This window comes from Manis javanica, chromosome 2 (assembly GCF_040802235.1).
Source record: "Manis javanica isolate MJ-LG chromosome 2, MJ_LKY, whole genome shotgun sequence".
NCBI lineage: Eukaryota > Metazoa > Chordata > Mammalia > Pholidota > Manidae > Manis > Manis javanica.
The window spans coordinates 211,346,600-211,368,130 of record NC_133157.1 but is presented as its reverse complement, the minus strand read 5'-3'; the positions used below and the strand labels follow the sequence as shown (position 1 = coordinate 211,368,130).

Sequence of the window (21,531 nt, the reverse complement as noted above, 5' to 3'; positions counted from 1 at the left end):
TAAACAAAAGAAGGCAACAAAAGGGAACATGGGCTGTGTTTTTAGGTCAGTAAAATATAGTCAATTAAGTCAATAGTTTGAGTCAAGATGGATGATGAACTGCTTGACTAAAATAAGTATGAAATTTTTGGCATCATAAGAACACAAAGTTTAACTTGGGCTATATGATGACAGTTCAAGGTGATTATATATTTATAGAATAACCAGAGTAGCTGGTGAATTTTTTTTTATCCATGCATTGGGGGAGGGAGGAGAAGAGGTATTAATTCATTTGCAATTTGATATAATTCAACAAATTTTTTTGAATGCCTATTGTGTTCTGCAGCCTTTGCTAATCATTGGAATTGAATAACGTTTAAATCAAACAATTAATGACTGAATTTTTAGTTTTAAACAAATTGATTTGTTTGAAGTGGGCAGGGGAATTCTGTTGCCTTGGACAAAGATGTCAAGTACAGAGTCATACAATGACCTGCTTTACTTCCTCCGGACTCATGCGGTTGTCCTCACACGGTCCAGATTCACTGAACTAGAATCCATTAGATTATATTTTCCTCCGTGTTTAGAGAAATGCTTGTCTGACTGTGTTTTACAGAATAGCCCAGGTGAGGTGACATCATACCTTTATTTATTTTAAGGATAATTTATTTTAAGGTGACATAAGTAATTTTCTTATCAATAATCTAACATTGGTGAAAACACACTTAGGGAGGAGGCTGGACTTCACTCCTTTCCTGTTTTCCAAACATTCGAGGCTATTTAATGGCCTACAGTCTAAATATGCACATCGAAATTGAGTATTTTCTCTCCTAAGGCATCGTAGCAATCAGAACTTTCCTGAAAATACTTTTCATTCATCAGTTTCTATAGATTTCTCTGCCATGTGGAAAGAAATTTGTTGCTGCTGTGGGGGTCTAGGCAGAGAAATTTAAACTTTGAGGGTATGTGTATTCTGTTCCGTATCATCTGTTCTACTTTACACAGAGCTATTTTCTTTTCTTCGATCTGTTCACACTCTTGGGGTACTCATTAGAGACAAAAGATTTTACTGTTGCTCTAGATTTACAGAGATGATTCAGTCATGAGCCCTGCTCTGTAAGAGCTTATAATGTAATGTGTGTGGAGACCTTCAAAGAAATAAAATAATACAAGCAAATAGAAGTAGATGCTGTCAGAGATGTACACAGTGGTTTGAGAGTGATGAATCTCCCCAGAGGGATCAATAATGCTTCCTACCGAGGTAGCATTTGAATTTCTTATGAAGGATGAAAGAGTTTCTTTTTCTTCCTTCCAGTTTTCTGTATGTGCCAGGGTGGGAGGCATTTCTGGTGGTGGGCTGAACAAGGGTGTTCCATTGTGAGATGACCCCGAGGACACTTTTCAGAATCTCTTGGTTGATGGGCAGGAGATCTGAGGATTAAGTTGGGATGAGGTAGAAAAGTAGCTTAGGACCACATTGTGATGAATTTTTCCTGCAGTCAGTGAGTAGTTCTTGAGTAGTGAAGAGATGGTATCTGTCCAGGCAGCAGCCTGAGGGGATAACATTGTTACAATCACAGGCAGGAAAACTGTGGCATTTGTCTTAGGAAGAAGTGCTGAGGGCTTTGATCAGCAGAGAATGAATGAAAGCAAGCAGATGTGTGAACCAAAAGAATATGTGTTGCAAAGAAGTGTCTTGCAGAGATAATGAAGAAATTTGGACTATCCAATTCTGTGAGGAAGTTCCTGTCCACCTGTTCAAGTGGTGGTCCTGTTCCAGGGGACCTTGGTTTATACTGGGAATAGGAATCATTCTCCCCACATAGCAAAAGACAGCATTTTCCTGTTTCCATATATATCGATGGGGTACCTACTTGCAAACAGCAGAGTTATCCCTGGCTAGTTTAGTTAAAAAAATAATTTATTAATGGTCATTTAGAAGGTGCAGAGAGATGACTTAAGCTATAAAATCGGGTACATTGTAGGATAATATGGGAGGATCTTCTCATGGTCGTTGTTGTTCAGCCCTTGTCAGTCAGGGCAGAATGAAGTACATCCAACCAAATGGTATTTCTGAGGAATTCAATTGCTCCATTCTAGTTTGGTAAAGATCAGTTTCCCTGAATGAAACAGCTGTAGGTCATTACGGCATTCCAAATTCTAGTCTCATATTTGTATCAGATTGGAAGGATGTTGAAGTCACAAGTTTGCATTTGCATTGAAAGGATGTTTTCTGAAGTCTACATCAAGAAACAGGATTCACAACATAGGAAATGCAGGCTTATGCTAGGTTTTGAGAGGAACGAGGTGTGTGTGTGTGTGTCTGTGTGTTAGCAGAGAGAAAGGATTCCATGACATTTTGAAGACATGGATTGACAGCTGGTCTCTGGGGCTACTTATGTTATTTGGTTGGGCATCAGTAGCCTTAATTTAATTTCCTCTGTCATCCATTTAACTTGATTCTGACATAACCTTGGAATACAGTATATTAGGGATTTCCAAAGGAAAATATTGAGACACATTTCTTCGTGTTAAGTCCGGGTTTCTGCCTACATGTGCTATAAATAAAAACAGGCAATGAAGTTCAACCCAAAGCACAATGCTTTTACAGCCTCTAGATTTTTGACATGGCAGGTAGGAAGGAGGTGAAACGTGGGGTCAGTGTTTGGGACCCAGATGTTGGGTTGTCCATTTCCAGCTTGGTGAGTGCAGGCTCTGCCAACTGTGGAATTTTGAGTTTTTGTCTGGGGAATTGCTTTGCTTTTTGGTTCTTTTGGCTGTGAGCAAATGCTCTGGAGCTGTGTATGGAACCCATTAATTTTTCTTGGTTCATTATCTCATTTATATGGATCAAAAGTCAAATTTATACAGTTTAACAAGGCAAATTGGTCCTGAGAAAAGAGTACTCACTGTTTCGAAAATCAGCATCCCCTCTCTGCTGTCTTCCCATTTTGTCCTCTCCAGAGGCAACATCTTTCAAATGTTTTTACTGATACTTTAGTATTTGCCTGTGAATCTCTAAGTAATTTTCTTGTATTACTCCTTAACGTTTTAATTTTTGAAACTATCAACTGGTTTCCTGTCATGGAAAATGAGGATTTCGCTCTTCCCTCTGCATTCTTTATACATTTACTGTCTCTGCCTTCCTAGCGAACTGCCTCTTAGTATGATTGTTTTATTTTCGTCAATTCAGTAGCTAATGTTTACATTTTATAACATGAAAATAATATTCACAATGGACTTGGATTTGATAGTCTGTGTGCCTCATAGTATGTACATATGTTAGGGGCCATCTTAAGTGAGAGATCAAGGCATAATTTCCTACATTATCGTCTATGGTATTTTTTTTTTTCCTGAAAACCTTTTTGTTTTTCCTGAAGTTTTTAGTTCTTTAGTTTTCTATGTACTCAGTACAATGAACCCCAAATTGAGACACTGGCTGTTCTACCAATTTCCACTCCTGATAGAATTTCTCCCAGAAAATTTTTTCTGCCCTCATTTGGACTGGTCGACCCCTCAGCCTAACTTTCACACTGTCTCTTGGAGGACTCCCTTGTTTCTCTCCTGTGTGGGATCTACTTTTACCTGCAGTGGTCTTCTTGACTGACACTTAGCCCTAAGCCAGTCAGGCCCAGGATATGTCTCTGACCCAATTCTCAGGCTCACAAGATTAGAAACACCTGTGTGCTTATTGGGTAGGTCTCTGGATCTCCCTAAGGCTTGTTTGATGGGGTCCACTTATTTCTCCTCTTTTGTGAATGATACCTCTGCTCACAAAAGTACCTGCTGTTCCTCAGATGTTCTTTAGCACTTCTTGAGAACACCCCTCCACAGTTTGGCTGGTCCTCAGCTGTGGACAGTTAGGAACAAGCTCTGACTATCTGCTCCTCATACTGACTTTTTACCAGCTCTCTTTATTATGCCTCCCTCTTTACTCCCACTTTCAGAACTGTTAGCAGTTCCTAGCCTTTAGGGAACTTGGGGCAAACCAAGCTGGACTACAGCTTTTCTTAATTCTGTATTAAGATTTAGTTTTCTTGAATTCACTAAGGCATTTCATATTAATCTTCTTGCCATCTTCAAATATCCTATCATTTTCTCCTCATTTTTGTGAATTTATGTGTTAAGTAAAACATATCATTTTAATAAGGTTTTAGAAGACAGCAAAAGTAGGTAAATGTATTCAGTTTTCCAAAAAGCCCACAGTATGTACATATTTTAAATGTACTCTTTCCCCATCAATACAATTAAAAGAAAACATTTAAATCCTGTCTACGTTTTCTCTCTTTAGATACCAAACATTAAACCTGAACTGCTGCATAACCACCAAGGAAATCCTTTTTAAAGATACTTGTTATACTTGAAATATTTATTGTCCCAATACAAGATATTAATCATTTCAAGCTACATGTTTTTAATTACCAGGATTATTAAATGACCTTCCAAAATAATTGGGGATGCATTACAAAATGTCCTGCCAGGGGCATGCTGGCCCTTTAAAAAGGGCGTTGCCCATGTCTCTTGGTGAAAAGGAAAGTCACGTGTCATGTATTACAAGGTTCCGATGTTGTGGAATGGATTGTTCTGTGAGGAGTGAGTGCCGAGTTGCTGGAGACGCTCACAGAGAGGCTGAGTAACTATCGATTAGGGATTTCCATGTGATTATATGAAGTTAGAATTACTGACATCTCAAAATCCCTTCCAGTCTCTATGCAGTTATGAGTTTTGGTGAGAATTCCCGTCAAATTTGCATCCTTGAATATTAGCTCTGTTACTGTATGATAACCTTATGCTATGCCTGTAAGAACCAACTTGTTTTAAATCCTGGGTTCCATTTGGGATGGTTCTGTGTCCATTTTATGCACCATGTGTTGCTCATAAGTTAGGGTCCAGAAATTTTTAAAGGAAGAAGAAGGGGGAAGGGAGAGAAGAGTTCAGGAGAATTCCAGAAAAGCAGCAGCAGTCACAGGAGTTGTAAGCTGTTGTGCATTATTACAACTTAGCCTGTGGTGGGCTCACTCCAGGAGAGAAGGCCATGAAGTGCAGGGTCAGCTTGGAGAGTCCAGTCAGCATTTTCTTTCTGTATTCTTCTTTTCTGGATAAAAACATTTTAATCCACATTGAGGTAGAATAGCAGTCAAACATTACACTGCACCTAGGTTTTAGAACCTTTTCACCCAGCCCTCTATTTTATAGATGAGGTAATTTAACCTCAGAGAGTTTAAGTGAACTTGGCCAGACAAATGAGTGCTCAGAAGTTGAGTACAAAAGGTTGTTTGTTCCCATACAATGAGATTTTCCTTTTCCCCCAGTGTTTTGTCTGAAAGACAGCTTTGCTGAGGAAAAGAATTCAAGAACTCTCCAGGTCCCACTGGCTTGTTGATGATAGTGGTATCGATGGGAATAAAGAGGAGAATTAGTTCTGTGTTCTGTTAGACATGATTTTTTTAAGCACCAGCTGGCAGTTGGTAACCCGCGCTGTCTCTTCCTCTTCCCTGGAGCACTGGAACAGTTTATAAATCTTGCCCTCTTTTCCTTGGAGACGTTAAGAGGTGGGACTCACAGGTCAACAAGCTGGTGACAGCATTCTAATCTGGGGTGAGATTCTGTGACACAGAGGGGACATCTTTTTCACTGTCAAAATAAACCAGTATGTGCCAAACACATTTTAGGTAACGTCTTCCCTGTGGTATGGAGAACAAGTCCTGGTGTGTCCACATATTCACATGGGATTAGGAAAAGAGGTGAGAAGGGCTGAGAAAAAGGCGATTTGGGCTTTTAAGTATTTTGATAATGATGCCTATATAGAAAATTTTCTAGTTAATATAATATACCTGGGAATGCTGTAATCACACAATATATCCAGACATTTTATAGGGTGTGTTAATGAATAAAAGAACCTTCTTCTGCCTTCCAACTATTGATGAAGGATATCATCTCTCTCCCATTTCAAACTTGGGAGTTGGACTCTTCCCTCATCTACAGTGGTTGTTTTTTTTTCTTTTTCAATCTTTTTATTTTTTTCTTTCCTAAAAAAAGGTGCCACACTAGTTCCCTACCTTTTAACCCTGTTGTTTCTATTCTTGTCTAAGTTCTCATTGACTTAAGCCTAGACTGTTTAATGGTATCCTACCTGCAACCTGTGTTCAGGCTTCCCTACTCCATCCATTTCCTTCTCTGCCTGAGGTCAGCATGATTGTACGTGAGGTAGTGCTGTAGATTGTGGAGGCCAAGAGCACCACTTGTGTTTAATCTCAGCTGTGCCTCAGTTTAGCTGTGTGCCACTGGAAAAGTGTTGAATCTCTCTGCACCTCTGTTTCATGATCTCTAAAATGGGGGTTATATTAGTGACTAATACACAGACACAGACACACACACATACACACGCACACACACACACACTTAGGATAATTAACGTGAATTTATACATGGAAAACACTAAAAAGAAAATACTCGGAACTTAGAAGTGCTTACTATATGTTAGCTATTAATATTGCACTTCAGTATCTGTCTAACCATGTGTTTTTTTAAAGAAAGCATTTTTAAGTTTGCATTTATTCAACATCAGCTATGAGATGGGAACTCTGTTAAGCATACTTATATCTTGTTTCATTTGTGTATTGTCTTATAAGGTGTTTATTATCATCCTCAAGCTGTAAGTTAGGAATGGAAGGCTCAGGAATTTAATTTACAAGCTCAAATTCCCCAAACTAACAAGGGATGCATTTGAGACTGGAGTACAGAGACTGCACCTATCCATCTGTCTGTTCTACCTCCACATGTCAACTCTGGCCAGTGGTTTATTTAGCCTACCCATTTGTAAAGCAAGCATACTCACAATTAAATCATGTACATGGAAATTAAATAATGTGCTAAAGTGTTTATTCCAAAGCCTGTCATTATAGTCCCTCAATAACTATTAGTATTATTCTACACTGTATTATCATTAGTATCTCAATGTTTTAAGTAACAGAAGTCATCTAACTTTAACATTAAACATTATATTACTTTTTTCCAAATTTTAATTGAATCACATTGTTCCTTTAGCTTAACTTTAAAATTATTTCACCAAGTTACTTACTCCCTCTCAAAAATCTCTGTTAGTAGTTTGTTCAGAATTGTGCTAAGGCAACAAACTACCTTTAGAGGAGGTGACATCTTAGCAGGGAAAATGATTTCCCTTATAACTTTTCAAAGCGAATGCCACATGCATTATTAATGTTCTATTTAAGATTTTTGTTTTGTTCTTTTAAAACCTAGATGTTCATAGGGGCATTAGTGTATAAAAATATTCTAAGATATGTTGAAACGGGGTTGGAGCTGGGTGAAATAAGTGAAGGGGATAAAGAGGTACATAATACGGATTGTAAGGTAAATTAGTCTTAGGAATGGAAGTACAACATAGAGTATATAACCAATGATGTTGTAATATCTTGGTATGGTAATGGGGAACTACACTTACTGTGGTGAGCATCTAGTAGTGTATATAATTATTGAGTCACTATGTTGCACATCTGAAACCAATATCACATTGTATATCAACTCTATTCCAATAAAAAAAAAGAAATGGAAAATTATGTTTGGTTTCTAAAAACTATCTGAAAAGAATATTTTTATGGAAATGACTATCTTTGTTTTATAGTCTCTGTGATTATATAATTCAAGAAACATGAAATATCTTGAAATAATAAGAAATAAGGAGTGTTTCTAATTCTTTTGTTCTTCTATGGCCTCAGTAAAAGTTCAGAGATGTCTTTATTATAGGCTCTGCATATTTTCTTAACATATCATAAGCATTTTATGTTTTGATTCACATTATCAATGCCATCTTTTTTTTTTTAGATACTGCCATCTTTACTCTGTAAAGAAAGATACTTGAAAAGTCCACCACTTCTCCGAGTCTGAAACTGTGCAGGTAAGCAGCTAATTGATTGGAGGATTTCACTATACTTGAGCAGAATGCTTCATTTGTTTTTAATAGCATGTGGTATGTACCCAGATTTCTCATACACTTACTGGGCACCCATGCAGCAGGTCATATGCTGGCCTGTCTGTTGGGCTGATGAGGGCGTACACATGGGATGTTGACATTGAAAGGCAAATTTTCACAAACTTGGGCTTTGGCTATAATAAAGCTAAGATACTTGATTTCTTTGATTAAAATATAAGGAAGGCTCTGTGGAGCTGCTGGATTTTGAGGTTGGTCAAAAGAAACTGATAGATTTCAATGATGATGAAATGTGTTGAGAAAAGGCAGAGAAAGGAAGAGGAGGCAGAGGGGAGAAAGTGGGGAAGGAAATGAGAGACAATAATGGAGCATATGATTGTGAGTAATTAAGGAGACACAGGCTAGAAACAGAAATATTTTTACGTGGTCTAACTTATACCTTATGGCTTAGAAAAAAAATAGGATTCTTGTGTCAACCTAGGGCCAGTGACAGAGAGTATGTTCGGTACTGTGTTTTGGAGGATTTTGAGACTAAATCTGGGCTCCAGGGCAACGAATGCTGTGATGGCAAAGTTGGGTTGTAGCGGGATGCGTGTTGACTTTGCCACATGTTACTCTCCATAACTTCTAGGAATGGTTTGGCAGTTGTAAGCAAATTCCCTGCAGATAAAGCAAATCATGGGCCTTCAGAGGAAGTAAAAGGTGTTTCATAAAGAGGAAAGCTAAGTTGGCCACATGACAGAGAAAAATTTTCCCTATGTTACTATTTTGTCTACATAAATAAATTTTAATACTGGTGGTATTTGTTGGTAGTCTAATCAGTATGGCCTCTCAGATCCTGTTCTTCTCAAGAGGTTATACCCTCTCGTGGGAAGAGTGCTTTATCGTCCCCCTCCATCTCTCAGGCCTGTTTTGCAGCAGAGCACCGCCAGGAGTGGCATGTGTGGGGCGTGCCACAGGGTGAGGTGGGCAGGGGGTGGCGTGGGAGCAGAGAGTTAGGGCTGTTTAAATTCACTTGCTTCTCAGGGCTTGCCCTAGTTGTAGATCTCTGAAATAGGAGTTTTCTCCTTCACAGTAGACGAACCTAACTTGGTGGTGTTTTCCTTTGTTAAAATCTGAAAGTTAGACTCCTATATTTTCTTTTGAGTTCAGATTTACTGATTGAGAAGAACATCTAACATCTACGAGACTGCCTAGGAATTGATCCCATAACTCAAGGTCTGAATGTTTGGTAAGAATCTACATAGAAATGAGACCATTTTCAAATTCATATTTTCAGGAAAATTATTTCCCTTTCACATAATTTTTTAAAGCAATTGCTGCATGAATTCTTAATGTTATATTTAAGATTTTTGTTCTTTAAACATATAGTTTCTTCATAGTGAAATTAGTATATAGAAGATATTCTAAGATATGTTGAAATGGGGAGTGGAAGACTGGGTAAAATAAATGAAGGGGATAAAGAGGTACAAACAGTGAATTGTAAAGTAAATTAGTCATAGGAATGGAAGTACAACATAGAGAATATAGCCAATAATATTGTAATATATTGGGATGTAACGGGATAATTATACTTACTGTGGCAAGCATCTAGTAGTGTATATAATTATTGAGTCACTATGTTATACATCTGAAACCAATACAACATTGCATATCAACTTTATTCCAATAAAAGAGGAAAGATAAAAAGAAAAAAATGGAAAATTATGATTGGTTTTTTCTTCTAAAAACTGTATCTGATAAGAATATTTTTAAGGAAATATTTTTCAGTTTGTTTTACATTATATGTCAGTCTCTGTCATTATATAATTGAAGAGAGGAGTACATAGTTGGCTCCCAGTAAATTATTTTTTCAGTGGATAAAGAGTGAATTGGCTTTGTCACTAGCATTAGCCACCCAAATGTTGGAACTTTTCTAGTATTTCCATCACAGCTGAGTTGTTTTTTCTTTCTTTCCTTTCTTGATCCCCATGCTGGAGAATATGAGCTCACAGTAGCAGTGAGAAAATATGGCTGACACATTGCCATGGAGCTGGGAGGTCGTTAAGAGTTTATGCTTGCTTGGGGTGGTCCCAGGTGACAACTAATGGGACATGCTTAGCTTGAATATTAAGGCTACATGGGAAACTTATAGAATACATACTCTTATTACAGTCAAGACTTGGAGAGAGACTCAGGGAGGGTGATTACTTGTTCTGTATTGGCATTGTTAGAATCAACAGGTGGTTTAAAAATTAAATATAATATTTGTATCATGTATCCTAATATAATTGAAACTTTGATGTCTAAAAAGTTTATCCAGGACAGAGAGTAAGGAAAAATGGTGGCACAATCTTGATTTTTCTGTATAATCTCGGTGACAATATAATTTATCACACAAAACAGGATACTTCTGAGATTCAAAGATTACTATTAATAATTATGCCTTGTAAACAGGTGTAAGCGTAGACTTTCCCAGACAAAGGAGAACGTATGGTCACCCTGTATGTTACAGATTGTTCTCAGACTGTTGGGAAAAGAAAGAAGAGATTTGGCTATTTCTTCCACATCTCCAAGGACTACAAAGGGTTACTTTTGGTTAAGACCCTGGACATTTTTCAGTAATAATTTTAAAAAATGTATTTATAACAGTGGTACCCTAATGTTTTGAGGTCAGGATCACTTTATTAAAAAAAATTTTTTTATTAAGGCATTATTGATATACACTCTTATGAAGGTTTCTCATGAAAAAACAATGTGGTTACTACATTTACCCATATTATCAAGTCCCCACCCATCCCCCAGTGCAGTCACTCTCCATCAGTGTAGTAAGATGCCACAGATTCACTCTTTGCCTTCTCTGTGCTACACTGTTTTCCCCGTGATCCCCCACACCATGTGTACTAAACATAATACCCCTCAATCCCCATCGACCTCCCTCCTCACCTCTCTTCTCACACCCCTCCCCTTTGGTAACTGCTAGTCCCTTCTTGGAGTCTGTGAGTCTGCTGCTGTTTTGTTCCTTCCATTTTGCTCCGTTGTTATACTCCATCCACAAATAAGGGAAATCATTTGGCACTTGTCTTTCTCCGCCTGGCTTATTTCACTGAGCATAATATTCTCCAGCTGCATCCATGTTGTTGCAAATGGTAAGATTTGTTTCTTTCTTATGGCTGAATAGTATTCCATTGTGTATATGTTCCACCTCTTCTTTATCCATTCATCTACTGATGGACACTTAAGTTGCTTCCATATCTTGGGTGTTGTAAATAGTGCTGCAATAAACATAGGGGTGCATATGTCTTTTTGAATCTGAGAACTTCTATTCTTTGGGTAAATTCCAAGGAGTGGGATACATGGGTCAAATGGTATTTCTATTTTTAATTTTTTGAGCAACCTCTATATTGCTTTCCACAATGGTTGAACTAGCTTACATTCCCACCAGCAGTGTAGGAGGGTTCCCCTTTCTCTGCACCCTCACGAGCATTTGTTTTTCTTAGTCTTTTCGACGTTGGCCATCCTTACTGGTGTGAGGTGATATCTCATTGAGGTTTTAAATTACATTTCCCTGATGATTAGCAATGTGGAGCATCTTTTCATGTGTCTGTTGGCCATCTGAATTTCTTCTTTGGAAATCTGTCTGTTCATATCCTCTGCCCACTTTTTAAATAGGGTTATTTGCTGTTTGGGTGTTGAGGTGCGTGAGCTCTTTATATATTTTGGATGTTAACCCCTTGTCGGATATGTCATTCTCAAATATATTCTCCCATACAGTAGGATGCCTTTTTGTACTGCTGATGATACCCTTTGCTGTACAGAAGCTTTTTAGTTTGATGTAGTCCCACTCATTCCTATATTCTTTTGTTTCCCTTGCCCAAGGAGATATATTCAGGAATGAGTTGCTGATGTTTATATTCAGGAGATTTTTGCCTATGTGGTCTTCTAAGAGTTTTGTTTTATAGTTTCATGGCTTACATTCAGGTCTTTGATCCATTTTGAGTTTACTTTTGTGTATGGGGTTAAAGAATAATCCAGTTTTATTCTCTTACATGTAGCTATCCAGTTTTGCCAACACCAGCTGTTGAAGAGGCTCTCATTTCCCCATTGTATGTCCATGGCTCCTTTATTGTATGTTAATTGATCATATATGGTTGGGTTTATATCTGGGCTCTCTAGTCTGTTCCATTGGTCTTTGGTTCTGTTCTTGTGCTAGTACCAAATTGTCTTGATTACTGTGGCCTTGTAGTAGAGCTTGAAGTTGGGGTGCATGATCCCCCCTGCTTTATTCTTCCTTCCCAGGACTGCTTTGGCTATTTGGGGTCTTTTGTGGTTCCATATGAATTTTAGAGCAATTTGCTTTAGTTCATTGAAGAATTCTCTAGGTATTTTGATAGAGATTGGATTGAATATGTAGATTGCTTTAGGCAGGATTGCCATTTTGACAATATTAATTCTTCCTATTCATGAGCATGGGATGTGTTTCATTTATTGGTATCTTCTTTAATGTCTCTTGTGAGAGTCTTGTAGTTTTCAGAGTATAGGTCTTTCACTTCCTGGGTTAGGTTTATTCCTAGGTATTTTATTCTTTTTGACACAATTGTGAAAGGAACTGGTTTCCTTATTTCTCTTTCTGCTAGTTCATCGTTAGTGTATAGGAATGCAATAGATTTAAGTGTATTAATTTTGTATTCCACAACTTTGCTGAATTCAGATATTAGATCTAGTAGTTTTGGAGTGGATTCTTTAGGGTTTTTTTATGTACAATATCATGTCATCTGCAAACAGGGAAAGTTTAACTTCTTCCTTGCCAATCTGGATGCCTTTTATTTCTTTGTGTTTTCTGATTGCCATGGCTAGGACCTCCAAAACTATCTTGAGTAAGTGTGGGGAGAGTGGGCATTCCTGTCTTGTTCCTGATCTTAAAGGAAAAACTTTCAGCTTCTTGCTATTAAGTATAATGTTGGCTGTGGGTTTGTCATATATGGCCTTTATTATGGTGAGGTACTTGCCCTCTATACCCATTTTGTTGAGAGTTTTTATCATGAATGGATGTTGAATTTTGTCAGATGCTTTTTCCACATGTACGGACATGATTATGTGGTTTTTGTCCTTCTTTTTGTTGATATGGTAGATGGTGTTGATGGAGTTTTGATTGTTGTACCATCCTTGCATCCCCAGAGTAAATCCTACTTGATCATGACGGATGACCTTTTTGATGTATTTTTGAATTCAGTTTGCTTGTATTTTGTTGAATATTTTTCCATCTATGTTCATCAGGTATACTGGTCTGTAATTTTCTTTTCTTTTTTGGTGTCTGCCTGGTTTTGGTCTTAGAGTGATGCTGGCCTCATAGAATGAGTTTGCAAGTATTCCCTCCTCTTCTACTTTTTGGAAAGCTTTAAGGAGGATGGGTATTGGGTCTTCACTAAATGTTTGATAAAATTCAGCAGTGAAGCCATCTGGTCCAGGAGTTTTGTTCTTAGGTAGTAGTTTTTTTGATTACCAATTCAATTGCAGTGCTGGTAATTGGTGTGCTCAGATTTTATGTTTCTTTTTGGATCAGCCTTGGGAGGTTGTAACTCACTTAGTATGCTATTACAAACCCAATCTAAAGGTTCTTTTTTTCTCCTCCTTTTTCTTCCTCCTCCATTGTTTATATATTGGGTATCATATTGTGTACTCTTTGTCTATCCTTTGATTGAGTTGGGTGGTATTTGATTTAATTTTGCATTTGCAGAGTAATTAACTGTTCTTCTTTCTTTACTGTGGTTTTATTACCTCTGTTGACAGCTATTAAACCTTAGGTACACTTCCATCTATAGCAGTCACCCCAAAATACACTGTAGAGATGGTTTGTGGGAAGTAAATTCTCTCAGCTTTTGCTTTTCTGGAAATTGTTTAATCCCTCTTTCAAGTTTAAATGATAGTCTTGTCAGGTAAAGTATTCTTAGTTCCAGGCCCTTCTACTTCATTGCATTAAATACATCATGCCACTCCCTTCTGGTTTCTAAGGTTTCTGCTGAGAAGTCTGTTGATAGCCTGCTGGGCTTTCCTTTGTATGGGATCTTATTTCTCTTGCTGCTTTTAGTAGTCTTTCCTTATCCTTGATCTTTGCCATTTTAATTACTATATATCTTGGTGTTGTCTTCCTTGGGTCCCTTGTGTTGGGAGATCTGTGCACCTCCATGGCCTGAGAGATTAACTCCTTCCTCAGATTGGGGAAGTTTTCAGCAGTTACTTCCTCAAAGACATTTTCTATCCCTTGTTTCTCTTCTTCTTCTTCTGGTACCCCTATAATGCGAATATTGTTCCGTTTGGATTTGTCACACAGTTCTTTCAGTGTTGTTTCATTCTTAGAGATCCTTTTTTCTCTCCTTGCCTCTGTGTATTACTCTTCTCTAGTTTCTGTTTCATTTATTGTGAGCTCCACCGTATCTAATTTGCTTTTAATACCCTTCATTGTGCTCTTCAATGATTGGATCTCTGACTGGAATTCATTCCTGAGTTCTTGAATATCTTTCTGTACCTCCATGCTCATGGTAATAATTTTTATTTTGAACTCTCTTTCAGGAAGATTCATGAGGTCAATGTCATTTTTCTCAGGAGTTGTATTCATAATTTTAGTTTGAACCAGGTTCTTTGGCATTTGAAATTTGTATATGGCACTCTCTAGTGTCCAGAAGCTCCACTCTCTGGAGTTGCTCAGCCCCTGGAGAAACGTCAGGGGTTGCCGGGGAGTGTTATTGGTGCCAGGGGTAATGAAAGAGCTGCTTACTGCTTACTGGCTGCTATCCCTGTCTCCACTGGCAGAACCAGTGAGTTGAGCACACAGGTATAAGCCTCTGTGCTTTGCGTTTGTAGGTGCTCTAAGTGTGGCTTCCCTCTGGTTGTCCTAATGCCAGGGTAGGTTTTGCTTCGTTGTAAGCCAGGTAGGGCTGATCGGGAGGGAGGTGCTGCAGGCTTAGTGTCATGGAGGGGGGGTTTTGGAGCTGCATAGCCAGCCAGGGGGCTGGAGCACCTGAAGATCGTGAGAGTTCCCAGCCTGCTGGGCAGAGTGCACCTGGACAATTTTGTTTACCTTTCCTTTCTCCTGAGCAATAAGGTCTGTGCAGTCCTTGCCCCTTTAGCAGCCCTCTCGCTGTTAGGAAGTCTCTCAGACTGCCTGCCTTTCTTTTGTCCCCGAGTAGTCAGATATGGATCCCTGCTTTCACAAGCGACTGGAATCTCAGTCTCTCCAGGTATTCTTCCTGTCTTAGCTTTCCAAGTCCCCTAATCATGAGAGTATCATGAAAGCACCATGAAATGTAGGTTTGTGCTCTCAGAGCAGAACTGCAGAGCAGGTGTTCAGTAGTCCCAGGCCTCCACTCCCTCCCTGCCCCATTTCTCTTTCTCCCACTGGTGAGCTGGGTTGGTGGAAGGGCTTGGGTCCTGTCAGACCATGGCTTTGGTACATTACCCTGTTCCATGGGGTTTATTCTTTTCTCTAGGTGTATGCAGTCTGGTGCATTTGTCTTTCCTACTGCTCTTTCAGGATTAGTTGTATTAATTACATTTTTATATTATGTGTGGTTTTAGGAGGAAGCCTCTGTCTTGCCTGTCATGTTGCCATCTTTAATCCAATCCAGGATCACTTTAAACATTAAAAAATTTTAGAGAGTCTCAAAATACTTTTATTTATGTGGGTTATATCTACTATATATATAACATATCTGAAATTAAAACAGTACCTTAAAATATTTATTTATACATTAAAAAATAACAGTTAGACTTCTACTTTTGTAAAGACCGAGTAGACATACTTTCCCCTATTCCTTCCAGTAAGTTTAACTGAAAACCCTGGTCATTACATATAAAACCTGCACATGAAGCCTGAAAGTTAAAGAGAAGGCTGCCAGCTAGGGACCCCATGCTCCAAGGAACAAAATGGTGGTGAGTTCCCTAGGTTTTCTTTTTGATCATGTTTGCAGATACTGGATACTGGAGAAGCCAGTGACTCAGAAATGCCAATGGATGCAGACAAAAACTGCAAAACCTGTTCCCCTTAGCCAAAGGACAAGACAAGCGATGGCCTAGCAAGAAAAAAATTGACAATATTCAATAGGCAATGCCCATTTTATTCCAGCCAAACACTTCAGAAAATTCTGCTTACATTCTCTCCCTGCTAGTAGAGGTCAACTGAAGAGCTATACTTCTATTATTGCCTGTATATAAGGAGGCACGCCAGCCCACCCCCCTACTCCTTACCTCTGAGGTGGTGTCAGAGAAGGCGAAGGATGGAAAAAGTCCTGACTTTCATACTGCTCACCTCTAATGAAACCTTCCATTGGTGCAGACCATAGGGATAGTCTAGACTTCCACCCTCCTCACATAAAATAACAAGGCACTTCTCCCCTTCTCCAGGAGGGTGTTGTCAGAATTTTCTTGGAAAACTCAATTTTTGTGGAAAGCCAGGAGTAATATGGCCATTCTTTCCCTTCTCCCTGCCAGTGAAAGTGGATGTCACTTATAGATTAGCACCAAGAAGCTCCCTCCCTGCTCCCAGGAATATCAGCAGAGTTCTAGTGGGGAGTCTAGGCAAAATGTTGGCATCAGTTAACTTGCATAAGTTATGAATACGATACCTAGAGTAATCACTAAAAAAGCCATGCATAGAGAAATTAAAATGGAATTCTAAAACATGCTCAATTAACCTATAAGAAAGCAGGAAAAACAGAATGGACAGAGAGGAGGAAAAAAGCAAAAAAATAAAATGGCAGACTTAAGCCATAACATATCAATACACTAAATATAAATGGTCTAAAATTGCAATTTAAAGAGAGTGTTTGGAAGAATGGATAAAAAAAGATCCAATTATATCTTTGTACAAGGAACTCACTTCATATATAATAGTATAGGTAGGTTGAAAATAAAAGTATAGAAAAGTACCATGCAAACATTAATCAAAAGGAAGTAGAAGTGATCATATTAATATCAGATATAGTAGCCTTCAGAGCAAAGAAATTAATAGGGTCCCTCCATAATAATAGATGGGTTATTCCACAAAAATGACGTAGAAATCCTAAATGTGTATGCACGAAATAAAATAAAAAAAATAGTGACAATACTAAATTCTGCGTAGAATGGAGCAAAGCTTGATCTCTTATGTTTCTGGTGAGGCTGTACAATGATACAAGCTTTCTGGAAAACAGTATGGCCATTTCTTGAAAGCTTCACCTACACTTGCCATAGGATTCAGCAACTGAACTACTGGTATCCCAGAAAAAATGAAAACCTATGTCTGCAGAAAAACTACAGCACATAGTGATCACACATGGCATCTCTTGCCCCCTGTACTACCCGACCCAACTTAACTCCAAGAAAGTTACATGAAAGTTTCCAACTGTTTGCTTCTAACCTAAATGTGCTTCAAGTATGTCATGATTTTATTCCCACTATGTAGCGTTCTTGATGCTTTTAATAGTGTTCTCTTTAGTTGAGGCTGGTTATGCGAATCCAAAGAATGTCAGGAGTCTGAATTGAAGGAGAGAAGATTAAATTAGAAACAGTGATGTCTTCCTCCATTCTTATACAGAATGGTGAAGAGGAAAATTGTGTCTTTGTTGTTCTACTATTACTTTTAATGTCTCTTTTTTTTTCTACTCTTAGCTCCCTGCTCCAAACCAGTTATCCAACCCACATCCTATTCCCCTGAAGGGGCCAGCCTATGAATCCTGAGGTGCTAGTGCTTTCAGAGATCTTTGCATTTTAGTAGGTATAGTCTAAAGAATGGAGAACTTTAATAAGACTCAACTAAATTCATTTCTAATGAAATCTTGAGCTGATGGAGAAGATTTGAAATAAGGAGAATAGGCCAAGCCTACTAGCATGGCGTATACTCTATCCTTTCCTCCTAGGAATACGTTTGCTCCTTCTTCGCTCCCAGTGACCCTACAGAGTTGCCTCTCTGGCAAGGAAGACCTTATCCAGAGGGAGAAGAGCCAAATCTCCTTGGGCTAGAAGTCAGATCAAGTAAAATAAAATTCTTTGATCCTGAAAAGAATGGCAATTAAAAAGTAGGATGTAGGAACAATTTTAGCGCATTTCAACACCGAGTCAGATTGGTTTAGGATCAGCTCACTGTTTTACTGGGCACTTTAAGCCATGTATGTTTTGAGAAGTGTGTGTCTGTGTTCCAGCTCCGTGTCTTGGCAGGTCTCCTTCCACTTGGCAAACTATTCATCACACGTGGAAGGGAAAAAGCAATGTGAATCAACATGGAAGCATGGTTACCTGTTTGCAGGGATGTGTGGGAAATCAGTAGCCCAATAATAGCTTTACTTCAAAGAGACATTGGCTAAATAGGTGTGTTGACCCTTTCTCTGTGCTTTGATGATCACTAATTACAACTTTTTCTCTTTGGACTCAGTAAGAGTATTTAGGATTTTGTTGCCAAGTTTTCTGAGACCTTTGGTCATTAAGCCTTTACTAGCAATCTGTTCTAGCTTTGAAAATTAACTCCCTTTACAAATTGATTGTGACATTAATAGTCAACATGCCCGGATGAAGAATGGGCCATGTCTATTCTTATTGGTAAGATTTAGGAAAAATTCCCTGAAAATCATGTATCATTTGGACTTACTACTCTTAACTCTGAATGGCTCTTTTTCCATATGTTGCCAAATCTCCTAGTAATGCTTTTCAACCTGTGTAAATTAAGAAGATTAAAAGTGACAGCAATTTTTCTGTTGAATTAATGATGGGCTTTTAGTTTTTCACTTTTCAAAAAATGTAATAATCACTGTTTGATGCAAGAACATTATCAGAAATAATTATATGATTAAATCAAGGCAAAAATGCAACAGACAACAGGCAGAAAAAATATCATCAATGGTTAAATGGTTTGTGTTTCCATTGTCTAAGATTCCTAATTTGGCATTTGAGACTCCCATGAATCCAGCTCTAGTTCATTTCCTCCTATTTCATAACATATATTTTTTACTTTAGTTAAACTATGTTTTTGGCTTTATTTTACTTTTTTGAAAGTTATCTTCTCCTTATCTTTCCTTATGCACCGCCCCTTACACATTTGTAATACCCTCCCCGTTTCTGACCTTGTCCAGGAAATCTTTCCCATTTCTAAGCATTCAGAAACAATGCCCCTTCTTGGATTCCACCATCAGATGCAATTTCTTCTTTGATTGCCTTTGTTCTTGCTACATGTATCAAAGTGGGTTCATTTTGTTATTGATAATTGTGTGCAAGCCCATTTCTTAACTAAAAATTGAGGCTATAAGAGTAAGTGAAATACTCAAGGGAGATTGTACAGACAGAGGAAAAAGGAAAGCTGAAATGGATCTCTAGAACACATCGGTGAAAGCATTTAGAATCAGCTCCTATCTTTCCCTTTCACTACATATTCTTTCTCTGCTTAGTGTATCTCAGTAGACCACTTGAGTGAATCCTTATGTATTAATCTAGTCTGTGTTCCTAAAGTAAAGATTTCCTACAGATGAACCCCAAATTGGTGACTGATAGGATTTAGGCTCACATTTCTGGAAAATTAAGTCGTGTTTTCCAAATGTAGTTTTCTTTCAGATACAAAACATATTACATGGGGACATATGCGTGTGCTGACCTTGTTTACATATACTACTGGCCATTTTGATTAATGAAATAAAACAACATATCGTCAGTGTACATACAAATGATTTTTTATTTTTCACCTTTAAAATTTCCTTCTTTCCTTCCACCTTCATTTTCTTCCATAAACTGGTTAAGGAGAAAGTATTTTATATAGAGGGCTTTTTCCTTTAGGGTCACTATGACCTCAACTCAGGGTTAGTCCTGACTTTGTAATGCCACAAGTGCTATGATGAAGGCCAGTTGTGGCAAACATTGAATGCAACAGGTGGCCAGAGAAAATTTAGGAGCAGGTGAGGAAAAGGTGATTTACCATAAAGATGAAATGTCTGTCATTTTAGTTGGGTAAAGAGCAGAGACAGAAAAAAAATTAAAACTAATTTTTCCTTTATTACAATAAAAATAATATGGGATTATTGAAAAATAGTTTAATAACATCAACTGTTATTCTTACCAAGACAAAGTAACATCTACCATGGTATATTATAAAATTTAATTGAATTATTTTTGTTAAACTGTCATAAATATACCATACTATACCAGGAACATCTTAATATATCATAAATGTCAAAGAATATACAAGCATGTGAATATTTATAATAGCTATATATTTCATTAAATGAAATATAAACCATATTATAATTTATATAATGAGCACTATATTAGTGAACACTGATATTTTTTAATTCTAATTTTTCTATATTTTAAAACCATGATGATACGCATATTTTATTTATCTTGTCTAATTGTTTGCTTAAGATAACTTCTAGAAATTGAGACTTGATGTGTCTCAGGATAAACATATTTAAATGTTGCTGTATATTTCACCAAATTGCCTTTGAGAAAAGCTGTATTAATTTGTTGCTGGGAAAAGGGTTTGAGAGGATCTTTCTTACCCCATGCTTGCTGCCTAGTGTGTTATCAATTTTTAAACCTTTGCCAAAATAATAAAAAAACTCTACATTTCACCATCTCATCATTTCTATTGTTTTGAAAGAACTTGAATATATTTGCTAACAAGTTTTATTTCTACATATTATTATATGTTTAATTGTATGTCTTTATTGTATATATGAAGAAATATAATTTCAATATACTATATACTATTTCTCAGGTGGTTATTCATCTCTGTAACTCAGTGGGGGAAATATTTTCCCAGTCCAGGGCAAAATACCTTTGAAACTAAAATCAGTCAAAGGGAGAAATAAAGTGGGAGAAACCTGTTCATTGCTTACAAGCAGTTGTCCACTTCTAATCGCCAGTGTCTCTTGCAACCCAGCTGCAAAAAGGGACCCTATCCAACCTCTCTGGTACAGATGTGCCCTTGCATCCCCTTGTAATTACCTATTGTTATGGAGATGGCCTACTCTCCACCCCTTGGAAACACCTATTGATATGAAGATGCACTAAGGCCAGGTGAGAGATTCTGGAAATACTGTAATTTTACCCACAGGCTCTTAGCTTTATTTATGATTAAAAGAAATTGTAGTTAAAATTTTTTTTGTTTTAAAGACTGTCAATCTTTTTATGTTTTCTGGATTTTGTATCAACATTATAATTAATCCTTGTATGAAAGTTTACGGAGACAGATATGTAATGTAAATAATTACCACTTATTAGCATTAGTAATAATATTGAGGGAAAAAACACATTATATCTACATTGTGTTTCTAGCTTAGTAAATACTAGTCCAAGACTCTTAGAAACATTCATTTATTCATTCAGTATTATCTCATTTAATCTTTATAACAAAAGTCTTGTAAGACAGTGATTCCCATTTAATAGAAGGAAACAGATTCAAAGAATTTAAAAGACATTTGAAGTTTAGGAAACTATTTGATGGCATCCCTAGCCCTTAAACCTAGTTGAGAAATTTAAAACAGACCTTGTGAATTCAAAAACCAAATAATTGACTGACTTAGTAACAATGATATCCCACCTACATTGTAGTCACAGCTTTCTGGAAAGGTGGTCCCTATTCATATGACAAAACACACATGCAAAAA

General features: G+C 37.5%; 1 protein-coding gene across 1 annotated transcript in view; it reads left to right on the top strand.

Moving 5' to 3' along the window:
* LOC140848036 (serine/threonine-protein kinase TAO1-like) overlaps positions 1-21,531 on the top strand; it is a 404,763-nt gene that overhangs the window by 110,344 nt on the left and 272,888 nt on the right. The window contains exon 3 of the mRNA XM_073230114.1: positions 7,822-7,894. The gene's annotated coding sequence lies outside the window, so the exon portion shown is untranslated. The remainder of the gene's footprint in view (positions 1-7,821; positions 7,895-21,531) is intronic.